General features: G+C 38.9%; 1 long non-coding RNA gene across 1 annotated transcript in view; it reads left to right on the forward strand.

Moving 5' to 3' along the window:
- Window positions 1–1,095: 1,095 nt before the first annotated feature.
- LOC106084905 (uncharacterized) overlaps window positions 1,096–25,322 on the forward strand; it is a 417,203-nt gene continuing 392,976 nt past the window's right edge. Inside the window, exon 1 of the long non-coding RNA XR_009398537.1 lies at window positions 1,096–1,712. This is a non-coding gene — a long non-coding RNA (uncharacterized LOC106084905). The remainder of the gene's footprint in view (window positions 1,713–25,322) is intronic.

Genomic DNA, 25,322 nt, shown 5'->3' on the forward strand with positions numbered 1-25,322 from the left:
GGATAATAAATGTGGTTTTGAAGAAGCATGTCAAAGGGCCTAAGACAACTCACTGTCCCAAATTTCAGAAAAATCGGGTAATAAATGTGGCTTTTATGCGCCTAAGACCGTAAATCGGAGGATCGGTCTATATGGCAGCTATATCCAAATCTGGACCGACCTGAGCCAAATTGACAAAGGATATCGAAGGGCCTAACACAACTCACTGTCTAAAATTTCAGTAAAATCGGATAATAAATGTGGCTTTTATGGGCCTAAGACCCTAAATCGGGAGATCGGTCTATATGACAGCTATATCCAAATCTGGACCGATCTGTGCCAAATTGACGAAGGATGTCGAAGGGCCTATTACAACTCACTGTCCCAAATTTCAGTAAAATCGGAAAATAAATGTGGCTTTTATGGGCCTAAGACCCTAAATCGGCGGATCGGTCAATATTGGGGCTATATCAAGATATAGTCCGATATAGCCCATCTTCCAACTTAACCTGCTTATGGACAAAAAAAGAATCTGTGCAAAGTTTCAACTCAATATCTCTATTTTAGAAGACTGTAGCGTGATTTCAACAGATAGACAGAGTGAAATGGATATTTCGATGTATTGCAAAGGGAATGTAAACATCCTTCGGTGATGGGACAGACAGGTCTGCTTTCCTATTTTCAATAGACAAAAATCTCTTATTCAAACTAAACTGTTGATTTCACTGTGAGCTGGTCACCCTAAACCTACATTACAATGGTTCATTTTCATGATGTGCCTTTTTAGAATGAACCCAAATGCATTGAATGAAAATTCGCTAGAATGCTACAGCCGCCACAACGATGGCAGAATTGTTCTGTCCACGTACATCGGAGGCAGCGGCAGCGGTGTCGACAGCGCATTCCAGTTTCTGCCATGATAACGATAACGACTGCCTTGACTAGCCGGTGTTGCAATGTTGTCAGCAGCAGACATCAATCGCTTCTCGGGCATTTGGTGAAAACGGCCCAAAGACCAAAGAAAATTGCAATGTAGACATTTCCCATCGAGTTGCTTCAAGTTGTAGTCTGACATGCTAGCGTTTCAGTCAAAACGGAACTTTCACAAGGAACGGTTCAAATAACTTGTCTGGTTAGCTAGCCAGCTTAACTAAATACCTGCCGAACTGTTCTATGTGGCCCAACTTAAGCAGAGAGTCAAAAAACTCATAAACTTGAGCTACAGATTAAAATAAACCCAAGGACTTGTGTTATTTTCGCACAACACACACAAAAAGAAAAAATCACAGTGAAACTAAACAAATCTTTGAATTAGTGTGAAAACAAAACAGCGAAAAGTCTTGGAAAAAACTTAAAGGACAAGCTAAAGTGCAAAACTTGAGTGCGGTGCAAGAAATTGCCATTTATCTGCCACACGATAATTAAAAATTGGAAATTGATGAAAATCTGCTGGTGTAACTGTGTTTCATTCTTAGCATTAAAACGCGAGCAAAATAACTGTTGAACAGAATTTACGATATTTCCATTTAAGAAATATAAAAGATTACTAATTTTTGTGTCAATTGCTTTATAACAAAAAAAAAAAAACGGAAACGAAAACGACTTTGTGATGAATATTTTCGAATATGAGAAAATGCGGCAAAACTTGAAGAAAAACAAAACCAATCACCATGGGATTTGATCACAATCAATATGAGAAAACATTGCCCAATGTATGCCACAAACAATCACTAGTAAGTTCCATAAAAAAAGACAAACAATTCAATCGAACAGTTTTAAGTTGTAATCATTGAAGAAACCCAAAACGTCATCAATACACAGGGTGATTTAAAATTTTTCAAATTTTTATTCAAAAAATCGATTATTTTATAGGTTATTTGTCAACTTATTTAGGAGAGCATGTCACAAATATCAATTGTGCTCACTTAAAGCTACCAAACACTGGTAATTAAGACGTGTTTCAATTGCTCAATCATCAATTTTTCCCTTTATAAAATCAGCTGAAGTGGAAATGAATCCGGATTTAATGAGAAGTGTAAACGTGCTTTTTTTTGGAGGCCACCGTCGCGCAGAGATTAGCATGTCCGCCTATGACGCTGATCGCCTGGGTTCGAATCCTGGCGAGATCATCAGAAAAAAATTGTCAGCGGTGGTTTTCCCCTCCAAATGCTGCTGGTACTCTGCCATGTAAAACTTCTCTTCAAAGAGGTGTCGCACTGCGGCACGCCGTTCGGACTCGGCTATAAAAAGGAGGCCCCTTATCATTGAGCTTAAACTTGAATCGGTCTGCACTCATTAATATGTGAGAACTTAGCCCCTGTTCCTAAATGGAATGTTCATGGGCAAAATTACATATTTTTTTGTAAACGTGCTTTTAGGACCAATCTCAGTAAAACATTTAGACTACAAGTTGTTTGACAATTTCTTTCCAGCAATAATATTGTTCACTATAAACAACTGTGATTTCCTTATAATGCTATGATCAACTCTAACACACCATAGACTTATAACAGCACTTGGAGTTAAGTGTGAGTAGATAAACTCAATCGAATTCATGATTTCGGGGTTGAGTTAACGAAACTGAGAGATATTCAGTAGGTACTGAATACTTGACTTTTTTCGTGTAAAGTCTTTTTAACAAGTAAAAACGTGCTAAGTTCGACAGGGCCAAATCTTGGGAACTCATCACCATGAATTCTGCCAAAAAATATGGGAGCTATATCTGGTTATACAGCGATTTGGACTGTACTTGGCACAGTTGTTGAGAGTCATAACAGAACACTATGTGCAAAATTTCAGCCAAATCGGACAAAAATTGCGGTTCTAGGTGCTCAAGAAGTCAAATCGGAAGATCGGTTTATATGGGAGCTCCATTAGGTTATATACCGAAAATTTTCACACAAATAGGATGTAATTGAGGCTTCTAGGGGCACAAGAAGTCAAATCGGGAGTTCGGTTTATATGGTAGCTACATCATGTTCTTGACCGATTTGTACCTTACTTGGCACAGTTGTTGGAAGTCATTATAGAACACTATGTGCAAAAAAATCGGACAAAAATTGCAGCTTCCAGTGGCTCAAGAAGTCAAAGTCAAGTCGGTTTATATGGGAGCTATATCCGGTTATAGACCGATTCGGACCGAACGCAATTTTTCAAAATCATAACAGAACACTATCTGCATAATTTCAGCCAAATCGGACATAAATTGCGGCTTCCAGGGGCTCAAGAAGTCAAATCGGGAGTTCGGTTTATATGGGAGCTATATCATGTTCTTGTCCGACTTGGCACAGTTGTGTAAAGTCATTACAGAACACTATGTGCAAAATTTCAGCCAAAGCGGACAAAAATTGCGGCTTCCAGGGGCTCAAGAAGTCAAATCCGGATATCGGTTTATGTGGGAGCTATATAGAAATCTAACCGATATGGCCCATTTGCAATTTTTTAACGACCTATATCAATATTAAGTATCTATGCAAAATTTCAAGCGGTTTGCTTTACGCGTTCGACCGGTATCGTGATTTCGACAGGCGGACGGACAGACATTGCTAGAACGACTCAGAATGTCGAGGCGATCAAGAATATGTATATACTTTATGTGGTCCTAGATCAATATTGCGAGGTGATACACATGGAATGGTGGTGGGTATAAAAAATAAACTGCCACTCTTACTAACCCAGCTGGGATATTTGGAGTTTTATCGCGTCGAAATTGGAATTCTATCACAATAATAGGATTAAGGATCTAACCATGTTCGACCATCCTATCAGTGCAATATGGACGGAAATGACTAAATGTGATCGAAATTCGATGAAAACCCCACAAAAGTGGTCTGATTTTGATGAAGTTTTAAACAGATTGAAGAAAAACCAGTAAGGAAGGGCAAAAGTTGGGCAGTGCCGACTGTATAATACGCTACACCTACCCTATAAGTACAATGTGGAAGCTATATCATATTCTGAATCATTTTTTGATGGACCTCGGCGAGCAAAAATATGTTCAAACTGTAATAACTACGGTTGACAAATGACAACATTATTTCCAATTACCCAAAATCTGACGAACATATATATGGGAGCTATAACTAATACTGAATCGATTTCCATGAAATTAACCAGCAATGTTGAGAGTCATTAGAAAATCCTTCCTGCAAAATTTCGAGAGAATCAGGTAACAAACGACCATTTTATTACATTATTACTGCAAATCGGACGAACATATATATGGGAGCTATATCCAAATCTGAACCGATATTTATGAAATCTGTAATGTCGGGAGTCACAAGAAAATCGTTCCTGCTTAATTTCGAGAAAATCGGTTTACAAATGACCATATTATTGCAGTATTATTGCAAATCGGACGAACATATATATGGGAGCTATATCCAAATCTAAACTGATTTTTTCCAATTTCAAAAGGCTTCGTCTCTAGGCCGAAAGACACGCCCATACCAAATTTGAAGACGATCGGATGAAAATTGCGACCTGTATGTACACAAATTAACATGGACAGACGGACAGACAGACAGAGAGACGGACATAACTGGATCGAATCAGAAAGTGATTCTGAGTGGATCGGTATACTTATCAATGGGTGTTACCTCTTTTGGGTGTTACAAACTAATTCACTAAGTTTTAATACCCTGTACCACAGTAGTGGTGTAGGGTATAAATATTGTATAATCATATTCTAACACTAACTCTTTCATTACCGAAGTCCTCTAGAGAGGACATGACTTTAACACTTCACTGATCATTATCCTTAGGATTTTTGTTATATATTTTTACTTGAATATATTAACGGTACTATCCTTAATTACACCCTTCACCATAAGATGGGGGTATACTAATTTCGTCATTCCGTTTGTGACACCTCAAAAAGTTCATCTAAGACCCCATAAAATACACATATAAATTTTTGATCGTTATGATATTTTAAGTCGATTTATCCATGTCCGTCCGTCCATATGTCTTTCGAAAGCACGCTAACTTTCGAAAGAAAAAAGCTAGATCCAAACTTGGATCTTGACTTCTTGAGCCACTAGAGGGCGCAATTCTTATCCGATTTGACTTAAATTATGCATGAAGTGTTTTGTTATGACTTCCAACAACTGTTCTAAGTGTAGTACAAATCAGTTAATAACTTGATATAGCTGCCATATAAACCGATATCCGGTTTTCACTTCTAATGCCTCTAGAGGGCACCATTCTTATCCGATTTTGTACAACGGCTTCTCCCATGACTTTCAATATAGGAGCCAAATATGGTTTAAATCGGTCTATAGCCAAATATAGATGCCATATAAACCAATCTCTCGATTTTACTTCTTGAGGACCTAAAGAGCATAATTTTTATCCGAATAGGTTGAAATTTTACGACTTCTACTTCTATGGTCTCCAACATTGGTCTTCAATTATGATCTGAACCATACCATAACTTGATATAGCTCCAATATCATAGTAATTCTTATCCATTATTCCATGTTTGCTAAAAAGGGATACCGTGCAAAGAACTTGGCAAATGCGATCCATGGTGGAGGGTATATAAGATTCGGCCCAGCAAAACTCAGCACCCTTTGACTTATTTCAGATATCAATGGTGAAAAGCACAGCACGTGTTTTGACAGCTTAATTCGATTTTGTGTGACTCTGCAAATCACATTTTAAATTTTTCTTAAATTTGATTTGAAAAATTCTAGCGCTCTTTACTTTACTTACTTTAATTGGCTATGACAGAATATTTATTCCACTAGCCGAACGTAGAATAGCGTTCAAAGCGCCTCGATCTTCTGCGCTCATTCTAAAATCTCTGACACCAAGTTTCGAGGTGTCTCCCACAACTTGATCTTTCCATCGGGCTTTTGGTCTTTCCGGTTTGCGTATATCACCGTGTTCGCCTTCAAAAGACTTCTTTGCTGGAGCTTCTTCATCCATTCTGACAACATGACCTAGCCAATGCAGCCATTGTATTTTGATGTGTGTAGCTATGGTATCGTCGTCATAAAGCTCATACAGCTCGTAGTTCATACGTCGCCTATATTCACCATTAACGCAAACTGGCAAATATATATTACGAAGAATCTATCTCTCAAATACTCCAAGCACGGCCTCATCTGCTTTTACAAGTACCCATGCTTCAGAACCATACTACAGCACGGATAGTATCAGTGTCTTGTGTAGTGTAATCTTCATCTGTCGAGACGTGGCCTTGTTTGAAAACTACCTACTCAGTCCAAAGTAGCATCTGTTTGCCAGTATTATTCTTCGCTTTATCTCAAAACTGGTGTCATTCGTTTCGGTTACGGCGGTGCCGAGGTAGATAAAGTTATTGACTATCTCAAAGTTGTGGCTGCCAACTTTCTCCATTTTCTTTATCTGCTCGGTTGTGCAAGGAATTTTGGGAGCTGAAACCATCCATTTCGTCTTACCTCCATTTACTGCCAGACCCATTTTCACTGACTCTCTTTCGATTCTTTCAAAGGCGGTTACTACTTCCGTTGACCGAACTACGATATCGATGTCGTCGGCATAGGCGAGTAGCTTGTGTTCTCTTGTGATTAGTGTGCCATATCTATTCACCTCTGTATCTCGTAAAATCTTTTCCAACAGAATATAACAGAGATCACACGATAGGCTGTCTCCTTGTCTAAAACCTCGTTTGGTTTTAAATAGTTCGGTGAGATTCTTTCCTATTCTTACTGAGGAACGCGTATCAGCAAGTGTCATCCTGCAGAGTCGTATTAATTTTGCAGGGATACCAAACTCAGACATGGCTTTAAATACCTTTGAACGCAAAGGAGTAACAAAGGCGGCTTTGTAGTCAACAAAGAGTTGGCAGGTGTTGATTTGTCCTTCTCGGGTCTTTTCCAGGATTTGGCGCAGTGTGAATATTTGGTCCAGGATGGGTTTATCAGCTCTAAAGCCGCATTGATAGGGCCCAATTATCTCATTGACTTTAGGTTTTAATCTTTCACACAGTACGCTCGAGAGTATCTTGTATGCGATGGGGAGGAGACTTATTCCTCTGTAGTTGGCACATTCCGTCTTGTCTCCTTTCTTGTGTACGGCACATAGTATGCTGAGGTTCCAATAATTTGTTTGTATACGTTTCAGCTTACAACACTACTTCCTTCCAGGAAATATGCCGTTCATATATTAGCAAGAGATTAGAGAGATCGCCAGACGCCGACGTTGGCGGCGTAGCGGATGTCGCAGAACCAATCCCTGATGATGGTATAGAATGTTTACCTCCTAGTCAGAATGAGGTCCAAGTAGCAGTGACCCGACTAAAGAAAAACAAGGAAGCAGGTACCGACGGGTTACCCGCCAAAAATGATTTCAATGTTGACATTATTTTGTAGGAAAAAACATTTTCAACTCTGGGTTATTTCATAGTATCATATTATAGGACTGTCCAGTTTGATATACTTAGTTGGTTTTGTCTATATTTTATAACAGACCAGCCGAACCGGGCCGGATCCGTTGCGCCTTTTCATTATATGGAACAAAATTATCCTTTAAAAATTTTTTTTCGATAATTAAAGAGCTTTTAGTGAAATACCATGCTACGAAAACTGTATGTTTATGTCGCTTGACTAACAGTATAACAACATTAATACCTTTATTTGCACCCCATATGATCATTATTGGTCTATAAATTCGCTCGGAGGGTTAAGGGTCATCTATCAAAAAAACAACTTTTTTGAGCCCTCTCTTATGGGAATTTTTGGAGTGGGAAGTCCCCAAGGGTGGTGGTTTGGGCGATAAGAGGTGGTATTGACCCCCAGAAACTTGGTCCTGAAAGTGGTCCCAATTTCGTATCTAATTCCTTTTATTTGAGCCCCACATTGCCAAATTGCAAATTTTTTGCAAATTTTGCCGATGAATATTCCACTAAGGAACAGAGGCAAACTTCTCACATATCAATGATAGCAGTCCGATTCAAGTTAAAGCTCAATGTTAAGGGGCCTCCTTTTTGTAACCGAGTCCGAACGGCGTGCCGCTGTGCGACACCTCTTTGGAAAGAAGTTTTACTTGACATAGTACCTCACAAATGTTGTCAGCATTAGGAGGGGAAAACCACTGATGGGATTAGAACCCAATCGTTCAGCGTCACAGGCGGACATATTAACCTCTGCGCTCCGGTGCCGTCGGCAATATGGGGAGGTCGGTAAATATGTATGTTCGATATAGGGGTGTTTTGTGGGGTGGGGTGGCCCCTCAGACATTTAGCCCAGAAAAGCTATCAGCATCGTGGTTTACTCTGAAATGTCACTTATTTAAACACCATCTTGACTTGCGTTATGACTTACCATGTCTTCTTCTATTGTTTCCACTTTGTGTATGTAATTTGGTCGTAACTACCACATGTATGCTCAACGAACTTAGCATTAAAGAGGATCAGCGCAAAAAATTTAGGGATCACTCATTTCCCTTGCATGCTATCTTGATTTTATAAAACGACTAAAGGACCTATCCTTGAAGCAGGATCATGGCAAAGGGGATTTGGCTGAAAATATCGAGCCCTTCCCGCATAAATTATATATGTCAGCTCCATTTTTTCGATTTTCGTTTATTGATGGATATCGTTAGGGAACCCTTGATTACGTCAACTCACCCAATATTGGAGCTGTGCCATGAACTATGAGTTTTTAGTGGCCGTGGTATGTAGATTATTTGCACATGTTAGGTTAGGTTAAGTTGAAAGGAGGGTGCATATCTGCTGATAAATTAGGTTAGGTTGAAAAGAGGATGCAGACATTAATCCGCCCCATGGCAATATGGACATACGCCTAAGCTAGTAATCGGCTTGTTGTGCGCTATAAAAACTGAAAAGTAACCTCGAAAGAAAAAAAAAAACACTTACAAAATCCTAAATTGTTTTCCATACCACTCCCCTAAGTTGGTTCATGTTTGGTATCGTGTCCCCACCTAAGTACCTGTGTATGTTAGCCGCGAACGCAAAAACATTGAAAATGCTCCAACGTTTCATAATTTTACCCACATGACCAAACATGCTATCACTTGCCGCATCAATTTTGCATAAGTGAGCTCGTTGTTCTATGTGTCCCATTATGACACCAAAAGCTATACTGACCTCCTTCTTACTTCCTTTCAGTAATAGCCTTTTCCTCTCATGACCAGGATCGCCGTCCTACCGACCGTTTCGCTGTTCATCAGTGTTACATAAGCGATTGTCGCCCAAGCCTTCAAATCGGACTGCGTCGACCCAAAAGGCTTCGGGTTAGCCAAGATTATCGACGCAGTTCTTTAGCCTCCACTGCCAAATCGTCTGCCATTTCATCAGAGAAGGCGTCAACCTACTTCTTCCACTACAAGACTGTTCGTGACCTTACCGTCCTTGTTGTTATTGCCCTTATGGCCATTTTACTGTCCGTAAAAATGTTCACACTCGACGTCCTCGCGTTAGTAGTGTTGTGAAGTGTTTTAAAGTTTTTGATAATAAATTTGGGTATGTGTCCTTTATTCACCGTAGTGCGGTTTGGGTTGTGAGCATTATGCAGTTTTGTTCATAAGTCCTCATATAGCGTGATCTTCCGATTTGACTTCTTCATCGTTAGTAGGAAGCAATTCTTATCCGATTAAGATGAAGTTTTTTAAAATGATTTTTTATTATGACTCCGAACTCTACAAATTGCAGATTTGCTATCCGATTCAAGTTTAAGCTTCATGATGGGGCCTCCTTCTTATAGGTGAGTCCGAACTCCGTGCCGCAGTGTGACACCTCTTCGGGGAGAAGTTTTTACTTGGCATAGTACCTCACAAATGTTGCCAGCATTAAGAGGGGAAAAACACCGCTGAAAACCCAAGCGTTCAGCGTCATAGGCGGGCGATGCCAGCCTCTGCGGTACGGTTGATAGGACGACGAGGCTATAACTGAAAGGACGTAAGGTTATATTGTTATGATTGTTGATATGATATATTGTACACATAGTAGAAATTATAGAATATGTTATTGTGGAAGATTATAAGAAGATTGATAGACAAATGCGCCTGCAATGGCTCTCGAAGTGAAAATCAGAAAAAATATTTATATGGGAGTTACATCTAAATCTATATCTGGAGGCCACCGTAGAGCAGAGACTAGCACATCCGCCTATGACGCTGAACGCCTGGGTGCGAATACTGGCGAGAACATCGGAAAAATGTTTCAGCGGTGATTGTCCCCTTCTAATGCTAGCGCCATTTGTGAGGTCGCACTGCGGCGGCTGTTCGGACTCGGCTATAAGATCAAGGCCCCTTATAATTGAGTTTATACTTGAATCGGACAGCACTCAGTGTTACGTGAGAAAATTGCTACTGTTCCTTAATGAAATGTTCATAGGCAAATTTGCAGAGTTCTTCGGAGTACACCGCAAAGCCCTGTCTGGTCATCTATTGGGTTGCCCAAAAAGTAATTGCGGATTTTTCATATAGTCGGCGTTGACAAATTTTTTCACAGCTTGTGACTCTGTAATTGCATTCTTTCTTCTGTCAGTTATCAGCTGTTACTTTTAGTTTGCTTTAGAAAAAAAGTGTAAAAAAAGTATATTTGATTAAAGTTTATTCTAAGTCTTATTAAAAATTCATTTACTTTCTTTTAAAAAATTCGCAATTACTTTTTGGGCAACTCAATAGTTTAGAACTGTACGGATAGTAGTCTGCCCATCTTCTATTACCAAGGATATATGAGTTTCAATCTGTTCTACCAGGTACAATAGTGGTCTAAAAACTGGATCAGGCAATATGTAATCCACAATGTTTGCCGGGTCTGCCGGTAACCGAGCAACGCGCTCGGACTACTAGTGCAGGGGTCATGAGTTGGATTCCCACCGGAAGTCTGGACTGTCGCTACTCATGGTGTCACAATGGAATAAAATAGTCGAGTCCGCTGAGAAAGAAGACTGCCACCCAAACCTAACTTAACTTAATTCACACTGCCTAGAACATCAAGCATTGTATTAAGGATAATACAGTATCTGCAGTCGCCGCATGACCAAAGAAAATTTCGTTTTGCCTCACAGCAATGATCCCAGCAATTTGTCTTCCCATATTGTCCTTAAGCACAAGCTGTAGCATTAAATTCAGTGTATCAGATTGCGTCGTCCACAGTGCGGTTGTAATGCACATACTAGTCATCTTTTGGATCGAGCTTCCGGCTTTTAACGACATAATTCCTGTTTTGGTCCCATATTAATAAAATTTCCGAAATCGTCCGGAAGTTAGATATTGATGCTAGACTCGTGGTTTCTTGATCAAAACTTTTTAGAATTAGTCATAGATTACGATTTTGATAATCGTCAAAAATCAACCCTAATGGACAGACAGGCTAACGGTCATGACTCAATCGTATTAGAAAGAGAATATTAGTAGATCGGTATACTACAATATTTAACCTTTTTTTTGGGTGTTACCTATTTCAAAAACTAAAATCAAAACTTTGTCAAACAGTTGGGTTTTTAGTCTTCACAGGCTTAGGGTTCAAGAAACAATTTTAATAGCAGTTTAGATTGCTGATGATGGTTAAACAGTTGTTTGTCATTACGGTTAGGATGCTTAATAATAGTTTACCCACTAAATGCATTCGTCATTCGCAGATTGTCCTTGTCTTGTCGAAACTTCACAACAAAAATTTTAGATAGATTAGCTTTCCAATAATAGAGATCCCAAGTACAGATGACCATGTTCATCATTATGTCGTATGCACTTCTTGTCTGCCATTAGTAAGTGGAGCAGTAAGACCACTAGCACAAGCAGTAACAAAAGTCAGTGGCAAGCATGCCGCGAAAGCAGCAGCAAGAATGCCAACCTACACAGCCAACATCTGTCCAAAGGAAATTTTATGTTGCTTGTTTGCTTTTATGGCTTTATTGCATGATGTTAGTTGTAACTGAATTCATTTGTCCAACGGTCGTTGAACGTCGCGGTTTATTATTTACCCCAAATACGAGAATTACCAGACGAAATTATTGTGTTATGGCCGGGCAACATGCACCAGCCCCGACACCAGACACACTCACAAAAGCTTAGTGTCTGCTTTTGCGATTTTTCATTTTTCCCCATGGATATACGTGGTCTACAGGCCGCAAAATGCTGCAAGCACTTCTTTGAAGAGTATAGTGCTCTGCGCAGCGAGTGCCAAATACCAGTAATCTGGCATGTACGCACTGCAGCAAATAGGCTTACAGTTTACGCATGGTTTATTCTTTGAGGTGTCTGTCTACATATTAGACAAAGTGTTAAAGTTAATGCTGAAGGGTGAAATTTAAAATAATGTCACATTGTGTTATTTACTCATCCTGATTTTTCCCACTGCCTTAGAGGGGAGATAAACCTAATTTCTCATTCCTTTGGTAGCTACACGAAGAATACTCTGAAACCATTTAAAGTGCATTGAAATTCGTAATCGATCTTTTATGCCAACATCTTCATCAGATACGGTCTCCAAATAGGTCCATAGGAAGATAAGTCACACCTAAGCAGTGTTACATATCTACTTTTAAATGATGTACATTGTAAATTGGGTAAAACTGCCCATGTTGCTTCTTCTTACCAGGGCACAACTCCTATTCGTTTTGTACAAAAAGTTTCAGCCAAAATTAGAGGTCTATAATTGGGATAATGAGTTAACCCAATTTCAATTTTTGGATAATTTTTGTTCTATTCTCCTCTAAAACAGCTTTTTACAGCCACCACCATCGGATTGGGTGTTTTCTGAAAACTTTGCTCTGGTACCTTGAAATTTTGACCTATTCCTGTGGTATAACGAGTAAAATAGAGCTTTTATTTTTTGCCATTTGCGTGGGTTTTATGGGGCAGGGGATTTCGACTAAGACAATTGGTTCGAGTCTTAAGGACAAGACCAAACTTATTTTATATCGCATGCTTATAATTTGCCTGGACCATCGGCCTTCCCTGGCTAACGAATATGCTCATCGCTCTTAGGTTTATTAAGAGGCTTGGTGGGAATGATCCTTAAACTCTCACCGATAAGGAGAGAGGTTCCCTTAATTGCTTTCGGGGATCAACATTCCATGGAAGGGTGTCGTTGCGCTCTAAAGAAGAATGGCGAGATCTGGCCAGTCTCAGCCCAAGATTTTGTCAATAAGGAAGCTTTGCCTTCGCGACCAATGGAACATGTGTGGAAACAAGGATTCTCTTAGATCCTGAATCCATACTTGGCAGACTAAGCCAATGTAATGCCAATCTTTCAAATACCGACTTGAAGATTGGTAGATTGGATGAGGCTGATGGCGACATGTAGTTTTCGCACTAAACGTCTCGAAGACCTCTACAAGTCTAACGGAGATGTATTCCAGGGATTCAAAAAGTTGAAATTGAAGGTCTAGAGAAGTGTTGTGATTGAAGAATCAGGAGACCATCTTGTCAGAGTAACTATCAACCACATCTCTAAAGTCTGGAGGATTGCAGGAAACTGAAAATCCCCCGTCGTTGGGCCCTAAAGAAGAATGGCGAGATTTGGCCAGGCGCAGCCCAAGATTTTGTCAATAAGTAAGCTTTGCCTTCGCGACCAATGGCACATGTGTGGAAACAAGGATTCTCTCAGATCCTGATCCTGGTACCCGGCAAGCCCTGTGTGGGTAGGTCATCCGGTTAGATTGGGCTCAAGGTGTGCGCCATCCGGTAAGGAGGAAACTTAAAGGTACTTCGATAGCAACAGCAAGTGAAGCATCTATGAAGGAATCGTCCACGCCGCAAGTGTCCAGTATACTGAGGAAGAGTGATTCCTTTGATTTCTCAACTGCCCCTGGATGCGTAAGGAAATTCATAATTATAAAATCGAACGAATCATGTGAGGATGAACTCTAAGCGAAGACGAGGCTGACACAACATTGGTGAAAATTCTGAATCCTGACTATGGTTCGGTTTCTGCTGATAAATTTTCACCACTATAAGGCCGCTTTGGCGGCACTAGAGGTCCTTTTGATAGTAGGAGAATTTGACTTAGTTCTTGTCCAGGAACCATTGGTGTGCGGAGGAATGGTTCGTGGACTAAGAATTTCTGTATTGAAACTACTCAAGGGTACGGGGAATGGGATACACCGAACCTGTATTGTATCGGAAAATGAAAATAATTTAGAAGTCTAGGTTATTATCATCTTCCGTACTAAGCACTGGAAATTAAAAAGTAGCCAGCCTTGAAATTAATAAGCCTCATTACTGGCTGGCTTCCCTATATATGCCACACGATTCAGAGATTCCGCCTTCAAGTCTTAAGTTGTTTGTTGAACCTGTTTCTTCATAGAAAAATAATCTTACTGTAGGAATTTATGCTAATGCACATCATCTGATATGGAGAAGTTCGCATATCAACCAAAAGGGTGAGTTGCTTATCGAATCTGGCGTTTTATAATAAAGGGAATTAACCGACCTTTATTACCAGGAACAGGCAGGAGGTACTAAATATCACCTTTGTATCAGAGAATATCACGATCATTCCCTCTAGACCTGAAAAGGATGAGGAGACTACAGAGGACATAGACATGAAGGTCAAACGCATCACAAAGGCCCCTAATGACTTGTTTATGTCAGCATATTCTGGAGTCAATCCAAAGGGCAAACAGCGACCGGCATGCTGGACCCCATGGCTAGTCTAAGGAAAAGTTGCAGAAAACTGTTTAACAGGGCGAAATCAATAAGGGAACTACTCGATTGAGACGTCTATGAGGATGAGCAAAGAAATTACAAAGGCGAGCTGAAAAAGGCTTAGAACAAATTTTGGATAGAGTTCTGCAACTTCGTGGAGGATAAATCTGAGGCCTCTTGGCTAAGGCAGATGGTAGCCTTCAAACCGATTTCGGTAAGATATATTCAGAAGTCGGATAATGTATGGACGATGAGTCGTTGACACACATTATCAGAGAAACTTTCCAACGGACAACGTGGCACCTGAGGAGGTTGTCACTGATATGGAATCGAAGGAGGTTGTTGGAGAAATTGACTCTGAGCGATAAAAAGTTTCGACTACTTTAAATCGCCAAGTCCTGATGATGTATCACCGGTGGAATTACAAGCTCTGTCCGATATACTGGCTCCTTGGCTTAGGGAGATATACTCTGTTTGTATCAGCATATTGTATATAACTGTTGGATGGAGGGATGCAAAGGGCATTTTCATTCCAAGAGCAGGAAAACCTTACCACACGATAGTAAAAGATTTTCGTTCTATTGGTGTCACCAATTATGCTGTAGATTCTTGAGAGGTTTAAAGAAACATATCTTAGGTCAGGCGATCTCTGGTCTCGGCAACAACATGCATATAGCATAAGCAAGTCTACAAATACAACTCTCCACGACCTAGTTCTCTACATAGAGGGTTCTTCCACTATCAAGGAATACACTATGGTAGCATTTATTGACATTGAAGTTGCTTTCAGTAATGTAAACCCGACGTCAGTCTTGAGAAAAAATTTTTTCTGAGAAAGAATTTGATTGAAGTTTTTCTTAAGAAAAAGTTTAATTGAAATTTTTTTCTTGAAATTACTTTTTGTTAAATATTGCCTTTAGAAAAAGTTTTTTTCAAATTTTCTCTTTAGAGAAAATTCCTTTAGAAAAAAACTAATTAAAAATGTGTGTTTATAACTAATTCTACTGAAAGTTCTCCTTTAGACACATTTTAGAAAAATATTTATAAAATCCTGTCTTTAATAATTTTTTTTTTGAAATATTGTCTTCAAAAATGTCCTTGAAATTTTGTGTTTAGAAATATTTTCTTTAAAAAATCGCATTCAAATTTTGTTTTAAGAAAATAATTATTGAAATTGTGTATTAGGAAAAAATTTCTTTGAAATTTTGTTAGAAAAAATTTTCTTTGAATTTCATATTTCGACTTAGTATTTAAAATATAATTGCTCTGTTCTATTATATAACTACACAGGGCAAATCACGATTAATCGGTTGTCGTAATCTGTTATCGCATGATATTGATATCTTTCCGGTACTACTTTTCACTGCAATTCTATGCAGAACATCTGGCTTACACTCCATTTATCGTTTTCCATGCCACTACCCTAAGTTGGTTCATGTCTGATATTGTGGCCTAACCTAAGTTCCGTTGTCTTTTAGCTGCGAAAGCTGGGCAATGACAAAGGAAATGCTCCAACGTCTCATCATATTCCCTTATGCCCTACACACACTATTATCAATTGCCGCACCAACTTAGAATAAGTGAGCTCGTAGTCCTATACGTCCCGTTATGATACCAAAAGCTATGCTGAGCTGCTTCTTGCTTCCTTTTAGTATAAGCCCCTTCTTCTCACGATCTGGATTTCCTCATAGGATTTTCGCCTTCCTACCGACCGTTTCGCTGTTCCACTGGGTTACACGCGCATTCGTCCCACAACTCGGACTGCGTCGATCCGGAAGGCTTCGGCTTAACCAAGTTTATTGACGGCAGTTCTCTGGCCTCCACTGCCAAATCTTCTGCCTTCTTACTCAGCTATAGCCTGGCACCAAAGCGATATGGATTGTGCCATCCTCAGAGAAGGCGTTAATCCTTCCTTTCTTCTTTCTTACCTTACAGGACAGTTTGTGATCTCACCGTCCAGGTTGTTATTACCCTAATAGCCTGTTTACTGTCCTTTAAGCTGTTCACTCCACCACCTTCCCTGATCGCCCGGATCTTCGCCTGCAGGACCGTTTTATGGTCAGGCAGTCCTTGGTTTCTTAATGTTGACCCCAAGGCTCACTCTGTTTTCTAGCTTTAATCCATTCATGTAACATGATCTTCCAGATGGCAATACTAGAGTTCCGTCAGTCCAATATTGTGCCGCTGGCAGCAGTGCATCGCACTCGACCTCAAATGTCGTCTGAAGTATCCGATCGGAAAGCTCTTTCCTTCCTTCCAAGTTTCCTATCGTCACCTCGATTTAAATTATTTAAATTTGCAATTAAAAAATTAATTGAATTAATCAATCTTTAAATTGAATCGAAAAATGTTTAAATATGTGATGTAGCACCCTATACCCCTTTTTTATAACATCTGCAATGTAGTCTTCAATTGAGTTTTCTTAAGCACCATATTATGAAGATTATGCACTGGAGATTTCAAAGGAGATTTCGAAGGTCCATGCGTCTCACATTTCGTTAAATTTATAGCAATCCCATGGCTGCCGATTCTAAGAACCGGATTTCAAAAACTTTTTTCATTTTTTTTGATTGGATCAATAAAAAAAAAATAATTGAATATTTCGAAAATTGGCAATAATTTTTTTGCTGGGATCAATTAAAAAATTAATTGAACATTTCAAAATTTTCAATAATTTTTTTAATTAAATTTGCAATTTTTTAATTTATAGTTTTTTTCGATTACTGTTTCATAAATTGTGATTTATATTATCATTTTCGTGATTGAAGCAGTTTTAATTAAAAAATTAATTGGTTCAAGGAAAATGCAGTGCCCTCTAGAAGCTGAGGAAGTTGAGATCCGAGATCGATTTAAATCGAATCTATATAAACACATGGACCGATATGGCCCATTTGCAACCCCAACCGACCTACACTAATAGGAAGTATTTGTGCAAAATTTAAAATGCTTATCTAACTCCTTTGAGAGTAAGCGTGCTTAATAAATACAGACTGACGCACGGACAGATGGATGCTTTTGGTTAAATAGACTTCTTCAGAATGTAGAGCCGATGATGAATATATATATAAGTTGTTATGTCTTAGATCAATATTCCAATGTGTTAAAAACGGAATGACGAAATTAGTAAACCCCCAGCCTATTGTGTCTAGAGATTTGGGTTGGATGTCAAGTCAATTGCCTAAAAAGAAGAAAGGCCTTGCCATCCCGTAACAAGATGAACGTGGAAATTTACTCATTCATACATGCGAACACTGGCGCTATTATTGATAAAGAAATATGAATATTGACAATCTCACCTGAATAGTCGTGGGGAGAAAAGTATTATGACACACTAACCAACAACAGTCGAATGAACTTAGTTCACGTGCAACTGTTTGATAATATTTATTGTTCCGAATCAACGAGAGTACGAGTGTAGGTATGTTTGTCGCCGCCGTTATTGCATCTGTTGATAACAGACATGAGATTCAGAGATCTAGCCGATTAAATGATCGCATTAGTGAACAAAGAATACATGCATATGAATTCGAATTAAGTTTTGCATAACATATTGATGACTTTGAAATGTCGGACTATGTTTTGTCTATTAAAGCTACCTATGTACATGGGAAAGCTACATCAATGTAACTCAATTATAGTTTAACTAATAAGCTCGAGTTTCACTGCTCAAAACCTGCAAAAAGAACTTTCTGATTTCATTCCTTAAGTCATTCCCTCAATACTTATTGTAACATTTAAATAAAACTATTATTTTATCATTTTGATTTTTGATTGTGTTTCAAAAAAGTAATCGCGAAAAACATTGTTTTTCAACTGTGAAAAACGATAAAAATACCAAACTTGAAGGTGGAAAGAAACATACGAATATTTTGCTATACAGAACATTTCAAAAACAGCTAAAAACTATGGGCCAGACAACAGTGGTCTATATGGTAGAGCTGGCGAACTATCGATAATCGCAACATTTCGATATTTTCGATATTTCTAATAATAAATATTGATACTATCGTTAATTTTCCATCACCTTTATTTTCAACAAAAATAAGAAATATGCGTCCTAAAAAGAGATACCGCGCATAGAACTCTACAAATACGATCCATGGTGGAGGGTATATAAGATTCGGCTCGTCCGAACTTGGCACGCTCTTACTTGTTTCTATTGGGTTGCCCAAAAGTAATTGCGGATTTTTTAAAAGAAAGTAAATGCATTTTTAATAGATCTAAGAATGAACTTTAATCAAACATACTTTTTTACACTTTTTTTCTAAAGCAAGTTAAAAGTAACAGCTGATAACTGACAAAAGAAAGAATGCAATTACAGAGTCACAAGCTGCGAAAAAATTTGTCAACGCCGACTTTATGAAAAACCCGCAATTACTTTTTGGGCAACCCAATACAATTCTTATTTGATTCGCATATCTTTGCGGTTGGTCTAGTTTTGGTGTGGGGAGGAGTGGCTGTCATGAAACATTGTGGCAAATGTTGATATCAGACTCGAATTCTACTCATAAATACCTTTAATTTGAGTCTGACATTGTCCCACTTTTCAGTTTGAGTGGTGGGGTAAAAGGGAGGGGCCATCCCATTCTGATACCACAGGAACAGAAGAAGGAAGATGCCTTCTAGTTCCTACTGTTGAACCATCCAGATCGGTTTAAAAAGCCAAACACACATCCTCTAAATCAATCAAGTTCTGGAAGAAATGAGAACCTAAAGTGTAACTCATTCTGACTGCTAGTGCGGGACACATACAGCAGATGTTCTATAGTCTCTTCTTCCTCAACGTCCTCACAGCTTCTGCAAAGTCGCTGCTGGCGACTTTCAGTCTGTCGGCATGTTTTCCGATTATTATTGACCTGTCATGACGGACACAATGACTGAGACGTCTGTTCTAGCCAGTGACAGTAAACCTCTTTAAGTCTAGATTAGGCCATATAGTTTTGAATGCTCACAGTCCCCTCTTTATGACCAGCTATCATTCTTTATCCTTCGGGAATGTTTCTGAAAACTTAGCTTACATGTCGTTAGAGGCATGCCCACAGATTTCAGTATCCCTGGAATATGAAAGGTAGTTCCTATCCTCGCAAGCTCCTCCGCTTTACAATTCCATGGGTTATCTATGTGGCCCGTCACCCAGAACAGGTGAATTTAGAACTGTTCAGCCATTTCGTTGAGAGATCTGCGACAGTCGAGAGCGGTTTTATTGTTCAGAAATGCGTTATCCAGGGATTTAATGGCTGCCTGGTTATCTGAGAAGATTTTTACGAACATTGTCGTAATGACATTAAATCTCAGCCATTCCACCACCTCCTTAATTGCAAGGATCTGCGCTTGATACATACTGCAGTGGTCGGGTAACCTTTTCGATATGACCAGTTCTAGATCTTCAGAAAACCTCTCAAATCCCTCCTGGTCGTCATATGGCACCGTCTTGTTAAAACCACATGTTATGCAAGTCAAGCTCTTAAATTTTGTAAAAAAAAACTTGGATATCATCTCACGGTAGCGCTCACTATTTAGAGCTACGATACGATTCGCATCATCTTTGAAGAAGTTCGGTCCAATGATGCCCCCACCCCATAAACCGCACCAAAGTGTGACATTTCTGGATGCATTGGTAGCTCTTGCAATGCTTCTGGCTGATCTTAACTCCAAAATCGACAATTCTGTTTATTTATGTACCCATTGAGCCAAAAATGAGCTTCGTCGCTGAACACATGAACTCGCGATGAACTTTCTTAACAGAGCTCGCATTTTGATAATAAAATTCAATAATTTGCATGCGTTGTTCGTTTGTTAGATGACTCATGGTTAAATTATCGACCAATCTGGAGATGTTTTATAGTGAAAAAAAAACAAGAAATATGAGTGAACTCTTTAATCCAGTGTTGCCGAAAATATAATAGCTTAAAAAAATTACCCTTTATAACCAGGGAAATCGAAGTTTCAATCGGGAATAGTGGTACAGTACTTTTATCAAAAAGCGGTTAAGGCGGGGTTTAAACCACACTGCCTGGAACATCGGACATTGTATCCACAATAACACAGTGTCCGTAGCTGCCATATGAGCAAAGAAAAAGATCACTTGGCCTCCCGGCAGTGGTCGCAGCAATTTGTCTAGCCACAATGACCAGGGGCATTAGATATAGCATTAAAAATCAAAGTCTGTCTAGATTGTTTGTTAAGAGAAATCAAATTAGATATTGAGTAACATTTTTTTTTTGGGCCTCCAGAAGTAATATCGTGGAACGATTTTTGTGGGGACTATATCTGGAGATGAGTAGAAATGAATACACTCTACATCCAAATTTTTGAAACAGTCGTATAAAATTTTATTCACCTCATCTCATTTTAGACATCTCATCTTAGGCTCAAGACCAACTCAAATCTCGCATCGACTTATTTTAGGTCTATTAAAACCTATCTCGGTGGCATTTAGTTTGGGTATTGGAAGGTGTAAACGTAATTCACCTACAAAATTGAGGTTTCTAGAGGATCGAGAAGTCAAATAAGATGATCCGGCTATAACTTTTATGCACATATCTGTTCGATTTGGTGTGGGAGTTGAAGGATTTAAATGCACGTTCCACATCCAATTTCAGCACAATCGCGTAAAAATTAAAGCTTTTTGGGGCTCATGAAGTCACATCGAAGAAACACTTCATATGAGAGCTATCTGAACCGATATGGTCCATTTGCAATCCCCAATGACCTCCATCAATAAGAAATATCTGTGCCAAATTCTGAGTTGATGTTTTTTTTTTTTCATTGATCATGTAAACCGATGTCCCAACAGCATGTACAAAACAGCAATTTGCAAATTGGAAAAAGGAACTGCTTATAACTCGCTAAACACCTGAAAAATTCTAATCTTCCAAACGAAATTAATGCCATGATTGTTCACGATTTAACTTTAGTTGCTAAAATCAGCTGGCTTTCTGGAGAAAAAGAAAACCATACACACACACATACACAAACAGTCTCATCATGATCGAGATTACCCGGATATGTCTTTGCTCTTGTCCTCGTTTTAAGCTAGCCATGACCGAAAAACAGCACTAAGCCATCATCACACCAATACCGAAACAATTCGCATGCAAGCCAAAGCAGAAAACCGTTATAGGCGAGGAGTGTTTAGCAATTTTTATTGCTGTTGCGATGGCTAAGACTAGATTTACGACTCCGAGTTATGTTTCAGGTCTCTGCTTTCTTTGGCAAGTCTGATGAGGCCTTCTCCTCGAAACCCGCTCTCGCCAAAAAGAGAATTGTCGTGACACCGACAACATTCCACAGACAACATAATGTCGAATTGTGGTGAAAACGGGTCTTCTTTCTTCATACCAATGGAACAAACGGGTTTGGGGCAACAAAGTTGCATTTAGAATGTTCACAACTAAGAGTGGCCAAGATGCAAGGTTGTCTGTCTGCGAGTTGAGTTTCGAAGAGTATTGTGGAGGCTGAGTAACAGGATTTCAGATTAGTGGAGCTAGAGAAGCTGAAGGAAAACTTGAATGTTAATATCAAATTTATCTAATTGCGACTATTTGCCATTGTACATAGATCCGAAATAGGACAGGACACAACTTTTTCCAGCGTCTGTGAGAGCAAACAAGAAGATAGCGTTTTTATTAACCACAGCCAGAATGCCGCAATGGTCGCCAACAACAAGAACAAGCCAAACCACGGCCAACTAACCGTTTAGTTGTAGCACGGCAACTAATATAAGGCGTCAAACATGATACAGCGGCATCTGCCAACAGAGCTGGGACCGAGCTTAAGACTCTGTCGGCAGGAAAGGCATTGCAAAAAATGCCAACTGAACGGTAACGCGCAACTTCGCACACACACAAACCTACACACACGATACAAATACCAAAAAAAAAGAAAAGAATAAGTTCACATCATCAGCACCATTCCAGCATTCTTTCGGTCGTACAACGACCTCGACTTTGATTTGTACTTAGGCAAAAGATGAAGCGAACGAATAACAATGGATTCAGGAACATGTGATTCGGCTTTCCTCCAAAGAGAAAGAGAACATGTGTAAGAGAGATATGGAAACTAAAATGTACAGCTTTGCAGTTCATTTGGCTTGTGCCACAAAGAGAGTCGTTTATACGTTTTATGTTATGGTAGGCCAAGCACCATCCAGTGTGGCCAATTTGTAATTATTTTTCAACCATTGTAGAGAAATCATAAACCACGTTTTTTGGGTACACCTATATGACGGGCATTTGGACTTTTTAAGAGCAGAAATTAATACCAGTGCAATTGGAAGCCATAACAGAATGTACGCTCAAATTGTTTTCAAATTGAGGAAAAAATATTTAGTCAAAAACTTTATCAGGTTATGACCTTACTCAGACCAAACTTGAAGCTGACTTTGGAAGTTATAACAGAACAACACTGGCTAAATTTCAGCCAAATCATACGGTATGTAATTGCGGCTTCTATCTAGATATAGGATTCTGAGGTTTTCAGATGGTTTATAAATAAATTCGTATTTAATTTCGAGCACTTCTGTTAAACTGTAATAAACAAACTGTAATAACTACGGATCATAAGTGCAAATAGGGTGAGGCATAAACAGAGCCGGCCGAAACCCAACAATTTTTTTGGAGCGATAATTGAAAATAGATTTTTTTTTTTTAATTTTTATTAAAAATTTGGAGCAAAAATTATTTACAATCAAATCAGCGTCTCCAAACTTTGCATATTGCTTTTCAAAAAACAGAAATCTTTCAAATGAAACTATAAAAGATCGGTTTAGATTTCGATATAGCTCCCATTTATATATATTTTATTCAATATGTAATATAATAAGTTTGTTTGTTTGTTTGTGTGTTCCTTATAGACTCAGAAACGTCTGAACCGATTTTCTTAAAATTTTCACTGATGGTGCATAATGATCCCGTGGTGAAAATAGGGTACTACATTTTTTGATATCTGAAGGGGGCGAACCCTCCCCCTTACCCTAATTTTCAGAAACGCCAGATCTCGGAGATAGGTGGTGTGATTTAAACGAAATTTTGTGTGCTCTCATATAGTACCTTAAAAATAAAAATTAGGTATCCAAATTTCGGATGAGGTACCTAGGGGGGCCGCCTCACCCCACCCTAAAATCTACCAAGAAGGTATTTGATTGTAGAATACGAATATGATATCCAACTGTGGAACCAAGTGTTTTGGTGACTGCCCCTCCCCAAAATCACCCCCAAAGAGCAAAAATTTACGACCATAGCAATATGGGGCTCAAATGAAAGGTCTTTGGGAGTAAAGCACGAATTTGATATCAATATTCGGGAAAACTGTCTATGGGGCCACCCCACCCCCACAAACCACCCAAATAGGAAGTATTTTCTGACTTTTGCAGTATGAGGCTCAAATAAGAGGGTTTTTAGAATAGAATACGAATCTGATATATATTTTCAAAGCCAACTTACTGAGTGGCCGTCCATCCCCCAAAACACCCCCCAAGCCGGTCATGTTTGCCTACTATGAAAATATGGGACTCAAATTAAAGGTATTTGGAAGTAGACCACGTATCAGATATCAGCATTAGGGACCAACTGTCCAGCGGACGTCCTACCACCACAACAACCCCCAAATAGGACGTATTTGCTCACCAAGACAATTTGGGTCTTAAAGAGAGGAGAACTAAATATTCATAGTTTTTAGGGCCAATACCCCAAGCCGGATATATTAGCTGACTTTTGCAATAAGAAGTTTAAATGAGATTAGGAAACGAATTTGATATCCAATTTTGGGGGCAATGTCAATATGGGGTTCAAATAAATGATATATAGATATATGAGAATAAAGGACGTTGCTGATATATTTTCTCCGGGCTTAATGTTTGGGGGACCACCCCATGAGAATTGCATGAGAAATTCTATTTGTTTACGCAATTTGTCCTCGCAATTTCATCTAAATCGGATCAAACTCCAAACTTCCATATATATCTTTCTCATGCTATGTGATTTTTATCTGTGGTAGTCACAATTTCGGCGCGATCATCACCAAATTTGGTATGAGAAGTTATTTTTGAGGTCTCAATTCAAAATTTTTATCAAAATAGGTGTGCCAATTTTTACCAAAATCGGCACAGATTTAGACATAGCTCTCATGTACAGCTGTGGTCAAAATAATAGCACCAATATAAATTTTTCAAATCAATTTATTTTTGTTTCATCAATTTCGTTTAAGTTTAAGATTTGAAAATCAGTGGATTTTGATGAGTGTTTACCCCCAGAAATCGAGAGTGATTGTTATTCACAAAAATTAAAGATTTACGAGACCTGAGATAGACGAGATTTACGATATCACTTTAAAATAACATAAATTTGATAGTGTGTCTAGTGCTAAGAATTTGGTTGTGATTTTTAACAGTCCTTTAACTTGGTCAAATCATATAAATGCTGAAGCCGGGCAGACATATGCAAAACTGCCTGCACTGTGGATAACACACTCTTATAACCAATCGAAAGTCGAATTCTGTTAGCAAAGACATTTCTAATTCCTGGTCTGATCTATGGGTGAGAACTTTTTCAAACTGCGACTCATTAAGTATTCAACAGCATTATTAGGTGTGTCTGTGGAATAAGAAGAACTCAACATGTTTCTAACTAACATAAAATCATTTGGAAGCAAACACCTAAACACCTCTTTGACAAATTGATATTTGCCCGATCTAGAAGGTGTTGGAAACTTCTCCCTGTAAGAAGAAGGAGCTTAGTATC

The sequence above is a fragment of the Stomoxys calcitrans genome, chromosome 5 (assembly GCF_963082655.1).
Source record: "Stomoxys calcitrans chromosome 5, idStoCalc2.1, whole genome shotgun sequence".
Lineage (NCBI taxonomy): Eukaryota > Metazoa > Arthropoda > Insecta > Diptera > Muscidae > Stomoxys > Stomoxys calcitrans.